This window comes from Dama dama, chromosome 1 (genome assembly GCF_033118175.1).
Source record: "Dama dama isolate Ldn47 chromosome 1, ASM3311817v1, whole genome shotgun sequence".
NCBI classification, from domain to species: Eukaryota; Metazoa; Chordata; class Mammalia; order Artiodactyla; family Cervidae; genus Dama; species Dama dama.
The window spans coordinates 39,720,716-39,733,999 of record NC_083681.1 but is presented as its reverse complement, the minus strand read 5'-3'; the positions used below and the strand labels follow the sequence as shown (position 1 = coordinate 39,733,999).

The following is a 13,284-nucleotide window of genomic DNA, read 5'->3' as shown; positions in this document are numbered from 1 at the left end:
AAAGGCCAAGGCTTGACTTTAAGCGTCTTAGGGCTTTGAAAGTTGTTCTCTCACCCAGGGATTGATTCATTCTGCAATGGAAGGGTTCCCGTTCCCATTCCCCTTGCCTGCTTTGGGATGGAATCCTGAAATGACTTTGACTTTGGGTCACCTTTGCCCTTTTCTGTTCTCTACTTCTTAGCAGGGACCCTGCCCCACGCACAAGCTTCTCATCTTCTTACCACCAGCCCCACTGGCCCTGTTAACTGGGATTTTCTCTTAGCCTTCCCTTAACTTTCCTTGCTTCTGACTTCAAACTCTGGGCCTCGTCTGCCCAGCTGGGGCAACCTTAGTGGCAAGAACACACATCCTACACTTAGCATCCCATTTCCTCTTAAGACAATACCTTCAGCCTTTTCCCACATGGCTCCCTCATTCCAACATGCTTCTTTAAGATGGCTGTGTAATATTCTATCAAGGGAATGCCTTCATTAAGCCATGAGCTTGTTATGGGGCATTTTGATTACTTCTGATTTTTGCTCTTTCAGCTAATGTGTGTTTGGAAGAAAAAAATGAGAGAAAGCTCATTTTTGAGCTTTAAGCCATCTTTGTGTATTACAGAATCGTTTCATTAGGTTGGCATTTATCTAGCTAATGGTGATGGCCCAAGATTAGATAAAGAATCAGATTTTTTTTTTTCCCCAAGAATATCATGAGGATATATTGAAATTTTACTTTAAATGCTAGGAAGGTCTTTGTCATGTTTGCCGTGATTGAAGAAGCAGGGTAACGGTAATGTGAACTTAGACGTAAGGAAAAGGCTGTGTATCTACAAGTAATACATGGCATGTCTGTTCTCAAGTGTGGAGGTGAGCCCCATATATTCTCTTAAGGAGTAACCTACCTGTGGGGAATTGAGGAATTATGTGTCCGTGTATCTTTGTCATTTTGTTTAAAACAATAACAAAATAAACAATGATCTCTTCTTGAGGATGTTTTAGAGAAGTAGCCTAAAACAAGAAAAAGTAAACAGGATTTTTGAGGGAGAAACCATGTCTCCCTAAGACAGAGTGAGCCTGTCAGGGAGAGAAGTCTTCTTCGCAGTGGAAGCAGATTGCCAACTTCCTGAAAAGGTTTTGGCTTTTTGTTGGCCATTAGTAAATGGCTAGAATGAAACAGAGAAACAGATGTCACTCACTTGGACCCTTGTGTTCTTTTTAACTTGACATCTGTATTGGGGTGATGGGGAAGGCTTCCTCCGTCCTGCTGATCTGTTGTTGATTGTTATGTAGACCCAGGCTCCGGGCTTTGCATTTCAACATAATCCAGCAAATGTTGACTGAGTCTTTACAGTGAATACAGTTATAGGGGATAAAAACTTGGGAAGAAAAAAAACCCAATGCACCCCTGTTTCTGAGGAGCTTATGAACTGGGAGTGGGAAGGTAAGACAAGTCTAAAATTAATGACTATTCAGACTTCCCTGGTGGTCCAGTTGTTAAGAATCCACCTGCTGATGCAGGGGACACAGGTTCGATCCCTGGCCGGGGAAGATTCCACATGCCTCAGGGCAGCTAAGCCCGTGCGCCACAACTGCTGACCCCGTGCTCTAGAGTCCATGCTTTGCAACAGGAAAAGCCACCACAATGAGAAGCCTGCTCACTGCAACTAGAGAGTAGCAGCCCCCGCTTGCCACCACTAGAGAAGACCCACGTGCCAGCAACAGAGACCCATCTCAGCCAGAAATAAATAAATAAAAATTTTAAAAAACTAAAATAAAGTTAATGATTACTCAAGAGTGATTAAGAAGAGGGCCCTGGGAGAAGTCAGCCCCACCCTGTTAGAGAAGGGAGGTATTCCATCTCATTGGACAGCTGGGGTGGGGGATTACAGAAAGGTGTTTAAGAGTGGTTACCCCTGTGAGCACCTTAAGGACTGGCTGAGATAGCACCTGCACATCTCCAGCAAAGAGAAAAGGCCCGAGTAGAGGAAACTGAGGCAGAAGGACAGGGTGTATGTTTGGGGTTTGGCTTAAACAATGGCTCATGGAATAGCAGTCCTTGCCAGCACATTATGGAGTGTATCAGGTCTGAGGCATGGTTCTAAGAACTTTATCTCTCTATTAGCTCATTTAATCCCTGCAGTGACCCAAATGAGGTCTTTTATAATCATCTCCGTTTTACAGATGAAGGGATAGACATAAAACAGTTTGTTAACTGCCTAAGACTATAGTGTTATACAACTGAGATCAGACCCAGTTGGTCTGGCTCCAGAATATCTGTTTCAAACCAGAAAGCTGTCCTGCCTCCCATATAGAGGAAGAACAGACACTGGAATCAGAAAGGTGGGTAGACACCATATTTTAGAGGCTTGGGGTACCAATGTTTAGAGATGCAGAGGTGGGAGAGGGGCCAGAGATGGACATGAAAGGGATCATGGTTGTGGGTTTGGGGAAGTTTGGTGAGAGCTGTGGAAGGGGCCTCAGGAAGGAGTTTCAAGGAGGGCTTTGTCAACAAGGCAGAGAGTTCCAGGAGGTGAGATCTGAGGGCATGTCTGAGCCAATCAGAAAGCCTAGAGGGCCTGTGTGGACGGGGCGGCCAGGCTGCAGACACTGGAGCGTCAGCCTGGGCTCTCCTGACTACAGTGCTGTTCACTCCAGGAGGCTCTGTATTCTGAAGACAGCGAAGCAGGTGCAGGCACTGGGTCTCATTGCCTGTGTCCTCTTATTGGTAGAGAGAGGCAGTCATACAGAGAGGACAGGTGAGAGCTGGCATGGCTGATTTGGCAAACCCTGTGGCTTTTCTGCAGCCTAATGATTTCTGAAAGCTATTTGCTATGCTCAGGCATAAGTGTGACTGCCTCATCTGAATGCTGCAGCAATCGCTGTTTTTCCTGGAAAATTGGGCCCATGTGGGCTCTGTGTGTGGTTTATTTGAGTTCCATTTTTATAGCCTTATTACCTTGTCCTCATGATGCAAGAGGCCTCTCTTTTCTCAAGCTTTGCTGTGAAAATTGTTTCTTAAAAGGCACAGAGTGATCTCTCATCACTAGGGTGGTGCTCTCTCCAGAGCAATGCTTTCCTGCAGACTCGGCACACATTTTTCATCACCCCTGACACCAGTTGTCATGTTTTTCTGATCGTTTGCAATTTACTGAGAACTTTCAGGCAGCTCTCGAATCGACCTAGGTGTTTGCCACGATTTCTTCCAGAAGACTTTGTGCATGTAAATATCTGTTCAGTTCCTTCCTCTCTGATACATGGCGCTGCCCGTGACCTTATGAGGGCCTGACACCGTCTTGTCCTCTGACCTTAAGTTGACAATGTTGGTAATTAGCATTTATGGAGCCTGAGCTATTTCTAGGCACTGCACTAAAAGATTTATGTTCATGATCTTAATTATTTCCAGTCTCTATAAAGAAAGTACTGTTACTTCCTCCCATTTTACAGATGAAGAAAATGAGTCTTGCAGAGGGAGAGTAACTTGCCCCAGGTCACACAGGTAGTAAATGGTAGAGCAGGCCTCCACCCAGGCCTTTCTGACCTTGGAGCCCATATAGTCCCATTCATTCATTTATTCATTCATTCAACCACACAGGATTGTTGTTACAACTTGCCAAGCACTGTTCTAGACCCAGGGGATACAACAAGGGGAAAAGAAAAGCAAAAATTCCTGCCTTTAGCTTACATTCATATTTGGAGTGATAGAGGAAAAAAAAAAAAAAACAAAATATACAGTATGCTGTATGGTAATAAGGACTATGGGGATAAACAAAGTAAGGTGGTCAGCAAAGAAGTGCTGGGAGGATTTTAAATAGAGTAATCGAAGGTCTCATTGAGAAGGAGACCAAGTTGTCAGGTCAGATAGCAAACAGACATCCCAAATCTCACTGTGTCAACTCAAGAAAACTTTTATTTCTCATAGAGAAAAGTTCCAGTGAGGCTGCTCCTGGTTAGCAAGCATCCTTCCTGATGGTTGTTGAGGGACCCACACTCCTATCTTGTGTCTCTGTCAAGACCCTCAGATTCCCTCCCATTCAGCTGAAAAAGAGAGAGGACTTTGTGGGAACGTTTACAGGCCAGTGTGGAAGAAGCCTTGCATCCCTCACACCCAGAACTCAGCCACATGTGTACTCCTAACTGTAAGCTGCTGCTGCTAAGTCGCTTCAGTCGTGTCCGACTCTGTGCGACCCCATAGACGGCAGCCCACCAGGCTCCCCTGTCCCTGGGATTCCCCAGGCAAAAACACTGGAGTGGGTTGCCATTTCCTTCTCCAATGCATGAAAGTAAAAAGTGAAAGGGAAGTCGCTCAGTCATGTCCGACTCTTAGCGACCCCATGGACCACAGCCTACCAGGCTCCTCCATCCATGGGATTTTCCAGGCAAGAGTACTGGAGTGGGGTGCCATTGCCTTCTCTGCCTAAATGCAAGGGAAGCTGGGAAATGTAGTCCAGCCATGTGCTTACAAGTAAAAGGAAATGGATTTTGGTGGGCAGGCTTCCCTGATGGTTCAGCAGGTAAAGAATCCACCTGCGATGCAGGAGACACAGCAGATGCGGGTTCGATCCCTGGTTTGGGAAGCTCCCCTGGAGGAGGAAAATGACAACCCACTCCAATATTCTTTCCTGAAAAATCCCATAAACAGAGAAGCCTAGAGGGCTGAAAAATCCCGTGAACAGAGGAGTCTGACAAGCTCGCAAAGATGGATAAACTCCTGGTATAGTGTATAGTGAACGAGGTGAAGAAGTTAGGATTTAACTGGGGAAGAGAGTTAGGCATGGGAACAGCGGGTAAAGGTGAACAGGGGGGCTGGAGTGGAGTGAGGAGGAGGTGAAGATGTGGTGGAAAGTGAGGGCAGAGAAGTAAGGGGGCCAGGCCATTAAGGTCATTGTCAGGACTTGGTTGCTTTGTGAGTGACAGGGAGAGCCAGAACACTGCAGCGTTTTGAAAGAGGAATGGTATGATCTGAGTCATATCTTGAAAGGCTCACTGTGCTGTGTTGAGGAAGGACTCAGGAAGAGAAGCTGAGTCTGTTGGCATTATCCAGCGAGAGAGGAGAGCAGCTAGGTCCCGAGTGGAGGTGGTGGTGGTGGAGATGCTGAGAAGTGGTTGGATTTGAGCTGTGTTCTGAAGGTGGAACAGGTTTTGCTGTGGAATGGGTGGTGGGGTGGGACCGAAAGGACTCAGGATGGTTCTGAAATTGTGGCTTTTGCTTAATGACTATTACACTCAACTTTCAACCCTTGGAAGTAAAAAGAGGGGAAGAGTTTTTGGAAACTGGACACCCTCTGGGCCTGACCTATCTCTCATAGCCTCTTCTCTTCCACAGTACTTCCTTCCGCACAGATAGGCAGTTCTTTTTCACAATGAGCTTTTAGGCAGTGGGACTGGAGGGGCGTCTGTGGCTCCTCTCAGCACAGAGTCTGGAGGGGATAGCACTGCTGGGAGCCTCATGTCATTGCCGGGGGTCTTCGGGCTAAGCCTCAGGGCCCCACCCTCGGGCTGATGTGGAAGGCACCCAGTTTCCCTCTGGGTGAGAGAGAGGAGCCTGGAGAGGCCATTTCCAGTTCATGCTGTGTGTAATGTAAGAACATAAGTGTGTTTTGGAGTGGGAGCAGAAACAGCTTCCCTGGTTCTTCCTTGGCAATCATGACCTAGCAAGGCAGAAATGAGAGAGGGAATTTTTTAGTGGACGATGCTCCCACTAGGAGCATAAAGGGAAAGAAAGTCTATCTTAAACAGGGCAGAGTATGAGCTATGGCAACAAATATTGCCTGTCTTCTAGGTGCTGGGCACTGGCTCAGTATTTTGGTTTCATTGGAGAGGGAAACAAATATACACTGTTCCTGCCCTCCTGGCAGAGTAGACTAGAATGATTTGCTGCAAGAAATTATATTTACACCCAAGTATTTCTTTCTTCCTTCCTTTTTTTTTTTAGTGATTGTAAATGATACTAGATTTTTAATTTCAGTGTCCACATGTCCATTGCTAGTATACAGGAAAACAATTGAGTTTTTGTTTTTATTTTGGATCCTTCATCCTTGCTAAACTCACTCATTGGTTGGAGGCATTTTTTTTTTCTTTTTTGGTTATATTCATCAAGATTTTCTATCTGGACAGTCATATCATCTACAAATAGAGATGATGGTTTTATTTCTGCCTTTCCGGTCTGTTTGTTTTATTTCCTTTTGTGGCCTCTGGTGCTGGCTGGGACTTGGAGCACTTGGTTGAGTGAAGAGTGCTAAGAATGGACAGCATCATCTATTCCTGATCTTGGGGGCAGCCCTTCTTCGTTCTTTCACCAGTAAGCACATGGTTAGCTGTAGATGTTTTTTACAGATGTCATGCCCTTCGTTGTATGGGTATGGGTGGGACCATGGGTTATTCTGTGGTGTTGGCTGATATAGAGCAGTTATTATCTAAAAGTTGTCCATCTTGCTGCAGGCAGCAAGCTTTTGTTGGAGCCTTTTTGGTCTGTGCTTGTTGGCATCTCCAGGTTCTTCCATTCCAAGTGGGACCAAAAGCAACTGTGGGCCGCTCACCACATTGTCCTTCCTTGGGGCCTGAGGCCCCTCACTGGGCTGCCTTCTTCACTCTGCCTTCAGAATCTTCTCGCATTTGTTTTGTGTGTCCCGTGTAGGAGTTTTCATTGTAAACAGAAGGTGGAATGGGGAAAGTGTGTCTTCTGCATCCTCCTGGAAGTGGAAGTGGTTGGAGAAACTAGACGATTGGGTGGAAGCCCATACGTGAAGGGCCTTCACACCAGGGTCTTGACTCTGTAGGTGGTAGAAGGGCTCTTGGAAGTTCATCTCTGCCTCAGTGTGGAGGGATGGGAAAGGGGAGGGGCAGAGAGACCCGGAGGCTGGTACCTCAGCTCAGGGAGGAGAGGATGAGGTTCTGGACTGTGACAGCAGACACGGGGCAGAAAGAAGACATGGGGAACCCACGTGGGCCTTGAGGAAGTCTGAGACGACCAGGTGGGTCTGAGGTTTCTAGCTTGGGCAGCGAGCTCAGAGATTGGGAAGGCAGGGGAGGGGTGTGGGTGTAACCCAGTGGGTATATTCTAGGCCTTTTAGAGCACGTCAGTAAGACTGGACTGGCTGTGCTTGCCTTCAGGGCTGACCTCACAGAGGAAGCCTGGTTGCTGTGTAAAAACCCAGGGCACTCACGTTCCGGGCAGAGGAACCAATGTGGAGAAAGGCGCAGATAGAGAAAGCGTCACAGTGGGCCTGCTGGGACTCCAGCTCGTAGAGGCAGGAGTGGGTAGTTACTGGTTCCATAACCGGGAAGGATGCTGGATGCTGTAGGAGTTCACAAAAGCAGGAGGTTCCGGAATAGGAGTTGACACTGTTGGTCGTCCATCTGGCGCCTCCCATTCATTGTGCGTTAGCATCAGTCTTTCCTACTGCAGACAGGCCTCTCTCCCTGGGGAGGCACCACTGCTGATAGCCCAGTGTTGCAATTCCAGAGAAGGGAGAACTCCTTTCTCTGCATCCATATATCAGTTCTAGAGAACGGCTCTGGATGGTCCAGCTTGGGTGATGTGCTTGGCCTTTGGGAGCACTACATCTCTATTGGCTGTTGTGGGAGTGAAGATTGCTCTAATCTGAGCTGGATGGAATACCCCACCCCACCCCCACCCCCCTGTTGGGTCAAGCAAGAACTTTTTAAGAAGAAAGCAGAATAAAAGTATCTAGGGAAGATAAAAAGAATATTTACTATGGTTTATTGTAATATGTTTTGAAGAATTTATCATATGGCAATGTAGGAACTCTGTGTGTGTGCTTAGATGCTCAGTCATGTCCTACTCTTGGCGACCCCATGGACTGAAACTCCTCTGTCCATGAGATTCTTCTGGCAAGAATACTGGAGTGGGTTGCTGTTTCCTCCTCCAGGGATTCTTTCCAATCCAGGGATCGAAACTGTGGCTCCTATGTCTCCGGCTTTACCACTAGTGCTACCTGGAAAGCCCAGGAGCTCTTTGGAAAGTTATAAAGCAGGGGACTTGGTCAAATATAGGTTTTCTTAAAATTATCACTATATGAGGTTGTGGCTGAAAATCAGTCAGTGGGGTCGCAAAAGAGCTGGACCTGACTTAGCGGCTAAACCATCAGTGTAGACCTGGGGAGACTGGTTGAAAGGCTGCTGCTGTTGTTCTGAGGAGAATGGATAAGACCTGAGCTACTTTAAGTCCTTCAATTCTTATTTCATTTGGACTTCACCTCCAGCCACAGCATCAGGCAGGTCAAGGAGAGAGAGAGAGAATCTGGAGGAGACAGTTAGACAGACAGGACATGGTGAGTGAAGGGGGCTTCAGGAGGACTCACCCCCAGCACCAAGCGGGCAATAGCTCTTCTCCAGAAGGCTAACTCTTCTTTGGAAATGAGTTATGAATTGGTGGCAGACTCAACATGTCTTTCTTATGAATTCTTAAGAAATGTGAATGTTAATGGCTTCTTGTGGTATCCTAACTGGAAAAGTAAGTTGATTAATTATATTTTTCTCCTTTTAAGAAGTATCTTTTATTTAAGGAGTCAGATAATAGGAGATATATCAGGACTGCCAGTCACGAAATAGATGGTTGGGAGGGGGACACTGGCCAGAAGATCCTGCCTCGCCCATCAGCCTACCCCGGGGCCCGCCAGTCTACTTTGGAAACACTTATCCCTTGGGCATTGTCCTTGCGGGGAAAGCTTGTAAGAATTTTAACCGACGAAGTGACATAATCTGACTTCTGTCATAACAGACTCTCTCCTGTATTGAGACTAGGCTATGGGTGGAGTTGGCAGTGACACCAAACACAGAAGCAGAGGGAGCAGGGACACCAGTTAGAGGCTCTGGCAATAACCTAGGGTGGTGAAGGTGGAGGAGGTGAGGAATGGTCGCATTCTGAATACACTGAGTTGGCAAAATAGTTCATTTGGGTTTTTCCTGAGATGTTATGGAAAAACCCAAATGAAGTTTTTGACCAGCCCATTATTTTGAAGGTAAAAACCAGTTTTGGTGAGGATTGGAGAGAGAGAGGAGATGAGAGCGACTCCAAACCTTTGACCCGGGCAACTAGAAGACCAGGAGACCATGCCCTTAAACTGAGATTGGTAAGATTCTGGGAAGAGCAGGTCTGGGGGAAGGTCAGGGGTCTATGTGAGATGTGTCAAGTTTGATACATCAAACACATCTCACAGAGACCTCCTCTCCACTTGACATCTTCCCTAAAGCAGGCAGTAAAATATACTAGCCAGGAGTCCAAACAAGAGACCTGTGCTTGGAGAGACATCTGGGCATCCTTCATGTATAGGTGATAAGAGGCTAGGTGAGATCACCCAGGGGCCGATTGAAGGAATACAGAAAGGAGAACTATGATTCGAGCCCTGGGGCTTTCTGACATTAAGATGTGGGGAGACGAGGAAGAACCAGCAAAGGGAACGAACAACCAGTGAGTGAGGTGGGTGGAAAGCCTAGAACGCTAGCCTGGAAGCCAAGTGAAGAGAGATGTCAACAAGAGGGGGTGATTCACTGACGGCAAGAGCTATATGGGGAAGACACAGACTTGCCCGTCAGATCTAATGACATGGAGGAGAAGCTAAATGCACGCTTTTGCACCCAAGCTCAGCCTTTCCAATAAGTAGTAGTTCCCGCCTTGAAGGAGAATACAAGTATGCAAAAAGGGTCATTTAAGACTGGTGGAAATAGGTCTAAGAAAGATGTGAAGATAGTACCATGGAAGTCCAGCAGAAAGAGACAGTACTTCTGGCTTTTGTCGGGAGGACTGAGGTCAGATTTATTCATGTCTTCATTCATTCATTCCACAGAAATGTTTTGGGTGCCATGGACAGGAGAAAGTAGAGCTGTTATTTCAGTTTCGTGGACAATAAAAAAGAGTCTGGAGGTGGATGGTAGTGTTTGCACAACAGTGTGATGTATGTAATGCCACTGAGCTGCACACTTAATAATGGTTAAGCTTGTAAATTTTGTTATGTGTTTTTTACTACCACCACCACCACACACACACACACACACACACACACACACACACACTTCTAAAGGAGGGAAAAAAAAACCTTCTTGGGCCCCACCATGACCTTGGTCTGGAACAAAATGTTGAAATGGAGGTCACTGTAGTATAGAAGGAGATAATGTGGCAAGAAGGGGAGGAAGAATGCTGAGAGAAGGGACTGGCCACCAGTCCTTTCTGTCTGGAGTGAGGGGTCCACTGGGGGAGACCACATGAGCTGAGGCTGCAGACTCAGGCTGGGCCAGCTGTTGTAGGCCTGGCAGCCTGCCTGTGGAGTCGGGCTTGCCTTCTTAGGTTCTGGGAGCCTCTAAAGGTTTCTGCTCAGGGAAGTGGCATTCCAAAGGTGTGCATTTAGATTAATCTCATTAATCCTTCCTGTTAAATCATTGCCTATTAAAAGCAGTGGGATTGAAGCATGCATTTCTAGGATGACAGTTGTGGTCCAGCAGAATTTTAGATGCCTGGCATGTCTTCATGGATTGAGTGGGTTAACTTTTCCACCCATTTTACAAATATTTATTGAGAACTATCTAAATGGCCATAGTATTCTAGGCAGTGGGGATAAGGAATGGGGTGAATTTATCAGATCTCTCCTCTTCACAAGAGTACAGTCTAAGGACCCCTATTCACAAATAAGAAGTTGTGCTACATTGTACCCCGTGTTACCATAAATTGTCTCACCAGAGTTCCACAGGAGCTGAGAGGAGGGGTGCCTGGCCTGTCTGGGACATTGGGGTGGCTTCCAGGAAGAGACTGTCCAGTGGATTTGAAGGATGAGCAGTATTTTCTAGGCAGAGATGGACAGCCTGGGAGGACAGTGAATCAAAACTCACTGGGAGTTGTAAATTTAAAGAAAATGTAGAAATGTTCTCTTCTAAAGCTAAACTCTTATTTCATTGGCTTTTAGGTGGTGCTGTCTAACGTGCATGTTTTTGGACCCAAGCTTAACTTTTCAAATGTGGAATGCTAGGCCTTCATTGGTAAGTTTGTTTGATGCCTTCTTACCGAATTATGCTATCAAGGATTGGTATTTGGAATGAAGGGCAAGGTCGTTATCACTGGTACTGCTCTGTGAAGGGTACTGCACCTGTACTCTGGAGAAGCCTACAGCATAGGTGGAAAAGATCTGCAGGAGAAGGGGATCTCAATTTATGTTTCTGTGGTAGATACAGAGAGAGAGGCCAGAGGGGAAGTATCCCAGGTGCAGGAGATGGATACAGCTGGCCTCACAGAGAGGCAGAGCTTGACTGTGTTCTGAAGGATGGACAAGTCCAGTTGGGGGATGAAATATGCTTTTCTGGCTTGAGAAGGTGGGTATAAGATGGAAAGAAAGTGGACTCAGCAAAAGACCCATGAGAACAAAAATTTCATCCAAAGGAGTGGTGAGTAAGAAGTTTGGCAGGATCTGCTGCTGGTGGCTGATTACTGTAAACCAGGGTCAGCAAACTTTTTCTGTAAAGGATCAGATGGTAAATATTTTCGGCTTCCTAGGCCATATGGTCTCTATCATGGCTCTTCAACTCTGCCATTGTAGCGGGAAAGCAGCCATAGATAATATGTCTGTGATGGTGTGGCTGTGTTCCAATTATACTTTATTTACAAAAACAGATAGTGGACCGAATTTGGCCTGTGGGCTATAGTTTGCCCACCCCTCTTCTAGACCCTGAGTGCTAGGCTGAGACACTTGGAGACAGTAGGAAGCCCTTGGAGTTATTTGGAGCAAAGAAGTAAAATGGCCGAAGTAACATGTTAGGGGCATTCTGGACAAGAAGCATAGGCTCTGTTCCAAGGCAGCAGCAGCAGTCCAGGCGTGAAGTCATGTGGCTGATGGTGGTTAAGATAGAGCAAAGGACCAGAAGAAGAGATAGTGCAAAGGGAGAAACGTAGGGTTTGTGGTCTTCTTAGACTTTAAAGACAGGAGCCAAGGAAGGTGAAAGTTTAAACTTGATAGTTCATAACCACTGACCAAAATGTGGCTGTTCAGGGTGCAGAAGGATAGTTGGTGCATCCAGTTTTAGATATACTGAATTCGAGGTGGCAGTGGTTCATCCACAGGACATGTCTAATAGATCATTGGAAATGCGCGGCCAGCACCTGGGCTGGGAAGGGTAGGCCTAGAGATGTAGAACAGAAGCATAGGATTAATAAGTGCTCCCCGTGATGTGCCGAGAGCTGAGCCTTAGTGAGTGTGCATAACTCTAGGATGGGAAAAACAGAAGCTGGAAGAGAACCAAAAGCTAAAGGGGGAGAGAGTTTCAGGAAGCAGAGAGGATGGGGCAGCAGAGACCAGGGAGAAGGGGACCTGAGGGAAGGCTGCGGTATTGGTGATAAGGTGGTCACAGCTGGCCTTGAGAACATGCTGTGGGGAGGCAGAAGGAGGAAGGCAGCGAGGTTGCACAGGGTCCATCATAAACGAGGGATTAAGAATCAGAGACATGAGTAAAAAGAGACCAGTTACGGAGAGTTTGAGTGGTAAAAGAAAGGAGATACAAAGATTTCAGCATCTGAATGCCGAAATAAGCTTTTTAGCTTTGAGGCAAGAAAAGCATGCTGTGACCAGTCCTCCTGTCCTTCTCTGGAGCCAAGTGTGTTTGGGAGTTTGTGTGTACCTTGGGCTTGCGATTGTGTTCTTACGCTTTGTTTGAGGTGTGGCGTTCCGAGCTCTGCTACAACTTGCACCAGTGGAATCCAGTCCGTGTCTGGACCCCTGCCATGAGACAAGATGCGATCTGTTGGGGAAATAGTTGCATTTGCCTGAATTGGAGGAGAAAATGGGATAGAGCAAGAAATGGAAATGAAACTCCTTACTGCAGAGTCTGCCCAAGTATGGGAATTTGAGACAATTCCTCAAGTCACTTAACTAGATAGCAATTTATGTTTCGAACACTTTGAGTGTTCTTGGGTTTGAATTCTAAGTAGTTTTTGGCTTGGTTTTCACAAATATATCAGTTAGAGATGGAGTCATAAAAGCAACAGGTGGAACTGGTTTGCAGCCTCCGTTTCATGAAATCTCACTGAGTTCCAGGCACAGTGCTCAGTGCTTTGTAGGTATCATTTTTATTTCATCTTTGCAACAACCTACTACAGAGGCATTAGTGTTTCCACTTCAGCAATAGGAAATCAAATTACAGGAGACTGAGTAACCTGCCCGAGGTTAGAAGGGATTTGAACCCAGAGTATCTGACCCCTGGTTTGCACTGCTTTCTGTTTTCCACCTAATTCCCACCTAAATCCGGAATTGCTCCTCTGTCTTATGTAGAAGGATTGGAGACAGCATGAGCTCTTAAGGTTATA

General features: G+C 46.4%; 1 protein-coding gene across 6 annotated transcripts in view; it reads left to right on the top strand.

Moving 5' to 3' along the window:
- BMAL1 (basic helix-loop-helix ARNT like 1) overlaps positions 1 to 13,284 on the top strand; it is a 107,382-nt gene that overhangs the window by 21,750 nt on the left and 72,348 nt on the right. For 5 of the 6 annotated variants that reach the window (XM_061147356.1, XM_061147375.1, XM_061147360.1 and 2 more), the window contains exon 2: positions 10,898 to 10,970. The gene's annotated coding sequence lies outside the window, so the exon portion shown is untranslated. Of the gene's footprint in view, positions 1 to 8,991; positions 9,074 to 10,897; positions 10,971 to 13,284 lie in introns of those variants that run through there. The other variant, XM_061147347.1, reaches the window with a different exon arrangement.